The sequence below is a fragment of the Lycorma delicatula genome, chromosome 1, assembly GCF_047948215.1.
Source record: "Lycorma delicatula isolate Av1 chromosome 1, ASM4794821v1, whole genome shotgun sequence".
Taxonomy (NCBI): Eukaryota; Metazoa; Arthropoda; class Insecta; order Hemiptera; family Fulgoridae; genus Lycorma; species Lycorma delicatula.
The window spans coordinates 70295163-70305921 of record NC_134455.1 but is presented as its reverse complement, the minus strand read 5'-3'; the positions used below and the strand labels follow the sequence as shown (position 1 = coordinate 70305921).

Genomic DNA, 10759 nt, shown 5'->3' with positions numbered 1-10759 from the left:
GATATATGCTGAAGCCAATAATTCTCTTGTAATGCGCAGTTAATTCATTAAGAGAAAATATATCTAATTCTCTTCTTATATCATCGTTCTTAAATTTGTTCCATCTAGAACAACCTTTTACCGCTCTAAGAAATCTGATCTCTGTTGCTTGACCTTTTGACTTAATCCTCGCGCGATTAACCCGTACCTCACTTTCATATATTGTCAAAGAAACAGTCATTAGTTTATATAACCTACTTTATATTAATTTATACAACAGCCGCTACTTTAAATAATATTTGAAGTGTAAAAAAATATCTGGTTTGTGAAATCTCGAGCTAGATCGCCTACTATGTTGGGGAAGTGGGTGATGCATTAAGCCGCGCAGCCACACCGTCTCCATGATTCGCCACTTGATGATGCCATTTGATGATTCGAGTGAAATTTATTCTATATAAATCGCCGGAAAAATTCATTAAAACGAACATATTTTATCAAATAGCTAGTTAGTCCTTTACAGTGTTACACCTATCATGTTTAAACAGAAAAATGAGTTAAAATGAAACAATTATGTACAATCCATTTTGATCAAACATTTCCCTCCCTATTTCTACATAATTTGACAGCGAATGCTCACTTCATTATATTTGTTACAAACCTTGGAATCTTTTCATCCAATAACATGATTAACTATTATTGTAAAAAAAACAAAAAAAAAACAGTAGTCGAACAATACTGTATGGGTTTAACATAACTATTTAAAAATATATGGTGTGGACTCACCGTGCTACTCTGTATCAAATAAGTTAAAGTGGCCCAACCCAAACAATCTTGAACCTATCAACAGCATCATCGAACATCAAAATTGTACGGTTATGATTCAAAATACAATCTATTAGGACATCTATTTCGTACATAATATGTTTAGGTTCTCCAGATAATATGTTGAGGAGAATGATGTTCATGTTGATAGCACAAACAACTTGAGGAGATGATGACATTCTTAAACTATGAAACAAAATGAAGAAATTGTAAAAACTTCTGCTGTATTAAACCAACAGAACAGATTATTTCATGAACACCACTATTAATTTTAAATCAAACAATATTCTCGCCTTATAGTTATCAGAAGATGAGTAAAACTCTGAAAACTGCTGATTTGTAGTTCTCTCCCAAAATCCAAAACAGGAATGATGAAATCGTGTAAAGTTGAACGAAAAATTGAATTAAACCGGTACGAACGTACATAACCGATGTAGGGAGAAAGCTGATTTTAACCGATGCAAACATATCACACCGGACGAATGATCCCGGATGTGGGTGGAGGTCAATGTAGCTATAATAATAGTATTCACGATTTTTATACAGTTAAATTGTTAATTTCGTAGCAATAATACTGTCTGATTTTTTGAATTGTTGAAAGTCAAATAATAATAATAGTAATATTCATAATTTTTATTTAAAATTAAATAAATTTTAGATAAAAATTTGATTTTATTGTATTACTTTATTTTAAAATGTTGTTGAACGTCAAGGGACAGCGCCTGGAAAGTTTTTATAATCCTTTGCCAGCTTTTTTAATTTTGTTACACCTTTCTCCGAAAATCATCAGCAGGTTACAAGTAATGAAAAAGAGGTATTTAATTTTATTTATATCTTTTATTCATTAAGTTTTTTTTTAATTTCAGTAATGAAATGAGATTGCAAATATGTAAACAAAAGATTTATAAGTGATTAAAGTAAGACTTTCCTTGATTTTTTACCAAAATTTTGAAGCAAGTTATTAAACTTAAAATTAAAAACAAAATAATAACGCGCTAATTACGGTGTATAGAAACTACCTCACAATGTTAAAGGACTTTTTTTAAATCTATTTTTACATCTTAATTTCTTGAAATTAGAAAGAGAATTTTTCTTTGGGTAAATGAGAAAACGATATCAGTCTCTACTCTTTTTAAATACAATGCATTTTTAATTATAGAAATCTTAATTATGAAAAATATTTACTTATGCAATTTAAGTCTCACACAAATATTAATTTTATTCTTATATTTTTCATTTAAATTATCTTTTTGTAATTTTTTATGAATTATTTTAACGAAACTTACCAGTTTCAAAATAATATCTTATTTTAAAAATAAAAGTAAAGACCTGTTTAATTTTGGCTTAGGTTGACCACACTATAAAATAATTAAAACTTTACATAAATTAGGCGCATTTTTTCAAATTCGTAATTTATTATTTATATTATTCTTTTCCTAATGCGTACGTTGCAATCTGTTCAATTAGTAAACCATAAACTACCCCTCCCCACCATGGCCCAATGTGATGAGGATGATATGTATGACATGTAAATGAGGTGTAGTCTTGTACAGACTCAGGCCGACCATTCTTATGAATGGTTAATTGAATCCAAATCATCAAAGAACACCGGTATCCACGATCTAATCCATATAAAAGTAAAAGTAACTTTACTAGGATTTGAACCCTTAGAACTCTCGATTTCGAAATTAGCTTATTTGGGAAGACGAGTTCACCACTAGACTAACCCACGGGTTATATGAATTTAACTTTTAGACTTTCTTTTTCAGCTTAGCCTCTGGAACTACCTTAAGGTATTACTTCAGAGGATACATGAGGATGATATGTATGCATGTAAATGAAATGTAGTTTTTTATAATCTCAGGTCAACCGTTCCTGAGATGTGTGGTTAATTGAAAAACAACCACCAAAGAACACCGGTACCCACGATGTCGTTTTCAAATCCGTATAAAATTAACTGCCTTTACTAGAATTTGAATATATGATCTCAATAACTGGCCCAATATAACCTTAGGGGGTCACAGGTACTGAGATCAAACATGTTGATCTCAGCACCTATGACTCCGTGTGGAGAGATGAATCGTTCTATTGATTTAGAGACAAATGATATATCAAAACAATTATTATAGAAAGAAATAATAAACGTTTACGTAATTAATATTATGAGAATACAAAAAGTGTTCATTACACTTAACTTTATAAAATAAAGATATATATAAAACAAAATAACTTACGTAAAACTTTGTATTATGTCTTCATATTAGGCAACACAAATATGATAATGAATTTATTACACGATAAATAAAATTGATGTCTCATTTCTCTGCTACATATTCTTGAAAAAAAAATAATACTTTAAAATGTTCTATATAAATAAATAATATTGTTTACAAAATAAAAAAATTAATTAAAGAGTTGTTTTATCCTCTTTGAGTTTGTGCTGATCATCTACTGCAGACAACATCGAACGGATTTCAAGGAAAGCAACTTCTACTTTTAACATTATCATTATAACTTTACGTTTATTAATAATGTTGAAAGTATTCAAACAGTTTACTCTATTGTATCTGAGGTTGGAGTTTGTTTTAGTTATATAATATTATATAAACATTGCAATATTAATTTTTTAATTTATAAAAGAAAACAGGAAGTTTTTTTTTTGTTACTTGTGTTAAAAAAAGAAAGTTAATTTTTATACATTTTTAAAGCATTATCAGAAGTTTTCGCTATTTTGTTGTATTCCTGTAAAATGGTCCAAAATAAAGCCAGTGATTCTATGATCTCAGGTAAGTTTATATTTGTAATTATTACAAATCTATGTGTTATTCACTTTATTCAATAAGTTAGATACTCAAACAAAAATTGATGTGATATGTTTGGCTATCTGACAAAATTTTGATTCTGCTATCACTTCTGCTCTTATCTAGTAATGCTGAAATCACGTAAATTTTTATTAATATGAATTAGTAATTATTAAATTTATTGATTTATTGATTGATTGATTACGTCACTGTTAATTAAAACGAAATAGTTTTAACAGTACTGAAATTATCAACATATTATATTTTTATTTTTCCTCATTAAAGTATTTTTTTAAATTGTTGTCTGTTCTATTTTTATTCTTTAACAATTATTTTGTTGATATTTATTTACACACGTATGAATATGTAGATCTATGTTAACATTATTTTCTTTATTTCAAATATTTACACTTTATTTATTTCCTTTTTTTATTGTTTAATTATTTACATTTATAAACCATACCCTGAAAGTGGGCCAGACCTACTGTAAATAAATTATAAAATCAGCGCAACTCGACAAAAACGTCGATATTAATTTTTAATTTTATTATTTTCAAAAATACTTGTATTAAATATATATGAATTTTCAAAAGTAGTGAATGTAATTTACAAAAATCAGATACAACATACGTTGTTTATCGCATTTATTTGGAACAGGATACTCAGGAATGAGGGGAGGACGTTTCATTGATAGCGCCTGTAACTTATTTCATACTCCCACGACAATCGACTTCGTCAATCGTAAATTCGGGCAAACCAGTACCAAAGCGATACAATTTGCTCGCTATTTAAGCTATTCAGATAATATCTCATTTGTACAAAATTAGGTATTAGCCCGTCGACCATAACCATAATGATCCCGTAACATTGAAGTATTTTCAAAGTTACGCGATCATTAACATATTTTACGTATTCAAGATATAAGCATTATTGCTGCTTACAGAAATATAGATTAACCAAACTTAACCTACGCTCGCTAACCTCGACTAATTAACAGTAATGTTTTGATTACACTGCTAGACAAAAAAAAAAATGTTTAATATTTCTCTAAGTGTGATACCATTTCTTGAATTGCTTTTTTGCGTATACTACAGATCTTTAAATACAATTTTTCTATCACCTTTAGTTTTAAATAAATTACGCTTCAAAAAAAAAATTAAGGGAAAATAAAGTTAAAACCTGTAAAAATTATAATTTTTCATGGCCATACCTGTGTTTGAATGATTTCGCTGATGCTTTTCTATTACAAATAGCCTCAGGCAAATCCCAAATTAATGTCCAACAGTAATCGGCTAGCATGTTAGTATTCCATTTCCTTTTATAGCGGCTTTCCATCACCAAAATGTCTTAGTAGAAACGTTTACCATGTACGTCACTTACGTCTCCGAGTTTCCGGAAAAAATCCAGATATGAGTGGAAGAAATGTATTTTCAAAGACATATTACATCCCACAGCTCTGTATGAAGTAAGAATTTGATTAAAAATATCGCGGTAATTATCGGATTTTTGTTTGCCATGAAAATTTTTGGAAACGTCTTTAAATGAAGCCCAAGCTGCACCTTCTACATTATTTAACATTGAGTTAAACACATTGTCTTTGACCAACTTTCTTATTTACCAACAAATAATCCTTCTTTAATTTTTCCTTCGTTTACGTTGGGAAATTTCTGCCTGATGTACAAAAATCCGGGACTATCCTTCTTCACTGCTTTTACAAAATTTTTGATTAGTGCTAGCTTGATATGGAGAGGGGGTAAAAATATTTTTTTGGGTTCAACTAAGGGCTTATGAATAATATTTTTCCCATTTGGGGTTAAGTTATCTCGTTTCTTCCACTCTTTGGTTACTTAATGTTAGTAGTTCAGCTGTCTCTTTCGCAAAGAAAACACATATACTTAGTACAACCTAACTGCATGCCTAACAAAATAGCTATTACTTCCAAATTACCACATATGTTCCAGCTATGTTTTTTATAATTTATTTTTTCAAGAATGTCTTTTATCACATCGTATGTCTCTTTCAAATTTAATAATATAAACGATTGGTATCGAAGGATATTTGTTACTGTTGTGTAGTAGAACCACTTTTAAACTATACTTGGACGAATCTATGAAAAGGCGCCAGTCGTCAGGTTTATAAATTTGTCATAAGTGCAGTATAAGCTCATCAATAATTGTGCAATAAACCAAATTATTTTCATCAATAAAGTACTGAGAAAGTTCTTTTTATCGGCTTCGAAAGCTCGAAATTTTTTAATTTTTTGAAGTAAATTCCAACCTTGCAGTCTTGATCCTAACAGTTCAGCTTGATTTTTTGATAAATTTAAATCTCTATCCAAGTCATTTAATTCACCTTATGATACAAGATGTGGCTTATTGGAAGATAATTAAAAATCAAAATCATTGTTGTCTTCTTCAGTACTGCCTGATTCTACATCGCTGCTTTCGAAACATACATTCACAGGTGGCTCAGCAACTGGGATAAGCTCACTGTGACGTACAGGCCTGATTGCCGATTGCAATGAAGGATATTTTACAATATGTTTAGATTTTTTAGAAATTCCAGGCCCACTTGTTAAACAAAAGTAATCGGTTACATGATTCTTTGGTCCACGACAAACCAATAGGTACACCAAATGGTAAACTCTTCCGTATACCTTTCAGCCGTCCTCTTAAATATACAGAACAGTTAGTGCATACTATATCAGGACCCCACGTCTTATCCTAATCACCAATTTTACAAATGATTAAAGTACAAATGATATACTTTTTTAATTAAAGGTAAAATGTTTTTTTCTATTTGATTTTATGGTAAACTCACCACATACATAACAAAAGACATCCTCATCATTTACACAATTTCGCGGCATTATGACACTGCACTGTTAAACTTAAGACAGCAATAAGACTGAACAAAACCAATTCATTCCTAAATCCAGTGCTTAATACAAACAACATAGCTGAACTGAGTTTTATTATTATTATTATTATTCTCTTGGGCAAGCCCAGTAAAAAGCATCCTGGCCGGCCCAAAGGCAAGGCGCAGGAGCTGTAACTATTGTTCTGACATGCATTGTATATGGTAACATGAACTATTGAATACTATGGGTGAAATATATGAATGAAAGACAAAATACCAGACATAAAAATGTATGAACTGCCAGATGTTAACGGCCATTGTCCCCCGTCTGCAGTTCCATCTGATGACGATCAGGTGGCCCTTCAAGAACAAGCGTTATCTTATCTCGCTCGAGCTTGTGATGTACCGACGGACGAAGCGGCATGTATCCAGCAACACAGCCTTCTGCATTGGTCGGAACAGATTTGCTGGTGCTCCAACGGATCTTAATGAACCATGCAGAGAACGTGGAATCTCTTCCATCGCGCCCAAAACCACCGGGACCACCATTACGCTCTCCTGGTCCCAAATCTCCCTGACTTGTTCTGCAAGATCCCTATACTTCACTAGTTTTTCCGTGTACTTCTTCACTATGTTGGTGGACAATGGGTTTGTGACATCAATCAGGAAGGTGATCTTTTCCTGCTTCTTGGTCAGAACGATGTCTGGCCTATTATGCTCCACTGTCCTGTCCGTCAGAACAGTACGATCGTAGTACAGTTTATACTGATCGTCCTCTAATACAGGCTGAGGAGCATACTTAAAATACGGGACTGAAACGGCAAGGAGACCCAGTCCAAAGCGAGTCTCTGATGAAGTATCTTCGCCACGTTGTTATGTCGGACTGTATATTCCCTTGGAGCTAAAAACTGACACCCGCTAACGACATGTTCGATGGACTCGTTGGTCGATCCACAAAGACGGCACAGGTCAATGGTTACAGCAGGATCCTTGACGACATGCTTTCTGTAGCTGAGTGTGCTGACGACCCTATCCTGTGTAGCAAATACAAGGCCCTCCGTCTCAGCAAACAACTCGGCATACTCCAGCCAGGCCACAGACGCATCTCGATCAACCGCTTCATCCATAAGCGCCGCTTAGTACATCCCATGCAACTCCCTCGAACGCCACCTATCCATCACACTGATCTCGGAGAAGGTATCCTCATGGGGCTGAACTTTCTCATCACTGAGGCGCAGTGGGGTTAGACTACTGTCACTTTTTACTATAACCCCGTGGAGCAAGCTGGATTGGCTCTTCTCTGCGAAGTATTTCCGGAGATTCAGCAGTTGTTTTGCATGAACCTCCCGCAAATCAACAACGCCTCTTCCTCCTCTATTCCTGGACAGGTGAAACCGCTCGACGGAGCTGAGCGGGTGATGGGAGCGGTGTCGCGTGAACGATACACACATCATTCTATTAAGCCCTTCAAGGTCTGTCCGCGTCCAATTTATCACGCCAAAGCTATAGAAAATCAACGGAACGGCAAATGTGTTAATGGCCTTTACCATTAGAACCACTCAACTGGGAACTCATGACGGCTCTTACTCTACTCTTGAAGCCAGATGTAAGGGCCTCTTTCGCTCGACTATGGCTAATTCCAATATCCTGCAGGAAACCAATGTTTCACCACGCTGCATTGCATTCATGAGTGCAGGAGCATCCATCTGCGGCACTTCACACGCCTCAATCTGCGACCATTTTCCTCTCTTCATAGCATTTACCCTACACTTGTCAAGACCAAAACTCGTGCATATGTCGACACTGAACGTCTCGACTAATTTGACAAGTTGCCGGATCCCTTTTTCAGTGTCAGAAATAAGCTTAATATCATCCATATAGATGAGGTGGCTAAAACTGTACTGCCCAAGAGGAAAACCCTTCTTGGACTTCTGTAAGATGGAAGACAGAGGGTTCAACGCTAAGCAAAACCATAGAGCGCTCAAGGAATCGCCCTGAAAAATGCCTCGGTTGATCTGTGTTACTCCGACCTTAACGGGGTTCTTATCTGGAATAATCAACAAAAGATTTGTGCACCACTTACCCATAACGACACTTAGGCACTCAACGACAACGGGATCGGCTTTGTAGAGACGTAAGACCTCTATCAACCAGGATTGCGGAACCGAGTCAAAGGCCTTCCTGTAGTCCATATAACCAGTATATAGGCTGCCCCGACTCTTCTTTGCCGTTACAGAGATAACGCTATCAATCACTAGCTGCTCTTTGCAGCCCCTACTATCCTGACGACACCCTTTCTGCTCCTCAGCTAAGATCTGATGCCACTCAAGATGCTTATTGATTTTGGCAGTGAGAACAGAAGTAAAAAGCTTATATATTGTAGGGAGACAGGTAATAGGTCTGTACTTGGATGGGTCTGCCTTCGCAGTAAAAGATTTCGGGATCAGATAGGTCATCCCCTGGATGAAAAAGGTCGGCATTAGACTTGCATCTCGCAAGATGGCAGAGTAAAATTCTGCAAGACGCTTGTGAACAGAAGAAAAGCGCATATACCAAAAGTTATGCACTCCATCAATCCCAGGTGCCTTCCAATTATGGGTTTTCGTTCGCCTGAGGTTGTTGCTGAGGTGAAACCTGCAACCGCTTATACAGCTTCTTTTGATCGGTACGGAACAAGTGAGGTTGTTCCCGGCGCATGTTACTCTGCCGATACCGCCGTAGCCGACATGACAGTACCATCAATCGTTGCTTTAACAAATCCAGGATTTCATGGCCGGTGGTGTTTTCCGGGTTCTCATACGTTCGGATTATTGACTCCGCCGCCGATCGGACCCTTCCACTGGGGTTAGTAGATGTTAAGAAACTGGACAAACTACCAATCTCTTTTCTCAGCTTATCGACTTTCCTACACAGTCTCTCCTCCCAAGGTGGACGCTGGGGACTCTTACGCATTGCAGGAGCGACGATTCGCTGGCCATTCGATTTGACTGCCGTGATAGCACCGATGTACACTAACTCATGGAGCTTAGTTATGGAGGATACTAATCTTACCTTTTCTTCAAGAATCTCATTAATAAGGCTCACTATGTTCCGCAATTAACCCTCAGCCTTGGTATACGATGTCTGGCCGACGGATCCATACCACCATACAGCATCTCGTTCTCAGCAAATTGATCGGAGAGGGGATTGTCGGCTCTTATCGTTTCTTCTACAGCACTTTCATCTGAAGATGGGCTGGACAACAACCCTAACTCCCTAGAAGCATCAGCTCGGATTAACGCCACCACATCCGCAGGAACCCTATTAGACTTACAAAGGGATCTGCGCTGATCCAGGATGTTTTGGACAGACTTACATCGTAGCTCAGGGAACTTCTCAACCATCGCTTGGTGCAGCGGAACACTATACGGTTTCATGTCCGATTCCATTTTTGTTATAATTAGGTAGGTACGGTAAAGGAAGGCATTATGTTCATTTGTCCATTTAAACTGCTTCCTACCCCGGGGTTGTACAGCACTGGGTGACTGAACTTCAGCCACAACAGAAGCCACAGAAGACGTTTCAGGTCTTGTGGTACCATTAGGTGAGGCGCCGCCACTCGCTCCAGCACTCCTCACCCCAGACTGAACATCACGACGGCTCCGAAGGGTGTCAGCCCGCAACACCCTACCGCCCCGGCATTTATTCACATCGTTGTACTCCATTAATTTTCAAAACAAATGGGTAACAGGATAAGCTCCTGCGGGCAAGGCTCCGACACCTCTAGAAACGGCCGTCCCTAACATGGGAAACAGACGCCGACCAAACGCCACCCAATCTGGAACAGACACGTTGGATTTAAAGTACCTGTTATGGTCCGCGGGTGGGCCTTTGAAGAACACCACCTACCCTGTATATCTACAAGGCCTTCCTCTATCCACCACCTTGAGGACGCGCCCAGTAGGGGGACAGGATCCCCCCTGGGTTATTATTATTATAATTTTTTTTCTTTATTTTTACGGGCATCGACTACTAAGGTCATTAGCCCTCGTCACAATCTTAGAAAGAAATTAGTATCACCATCAGGATCGTCATATGTAAGGGTGTAAAGGGCTCTTACATTTTATTTAAAAGCACAAACTACACAGAAACATTAAGACACAAAAGACAAGGACAAACACAAAATTTACGGGGTGTAAAGGGCCCCGATATTAAAATTTGAGATAAGGTTCTCAAAAGACCATGAGATTAAAAATACAAGACATCAATATCATTTCCTTTTTTTTCTACGTGTCTCGTTTATAGTTTGTTTAAGCACC

The 10759-nt window shown here is 36.4% G+C and overlaps 1 protein-coding gene across 1 annotated transcript in view; it reads left to right on the top strand.

Moving 5' to 3' along the window:
* Nucleotides 1-3278: 3278 nt before the first annotated feature.
* Nucleotides 3279-10759, top strand: part of LOC142319235 (G-protein coupled receptor Mth2-like) — a 51207-nt gene continuing 43726 nt past the window's right edge. Inside the window, exon 1 of the mRNA XM_075356278.1 lies at nucleotides 3279-3587. The gene's annotated coding sequence lies outside the window, so the exon portion shown is untranslated. The remainder of the gene's footprint in view (nucleotides 3588-10759) is intronic.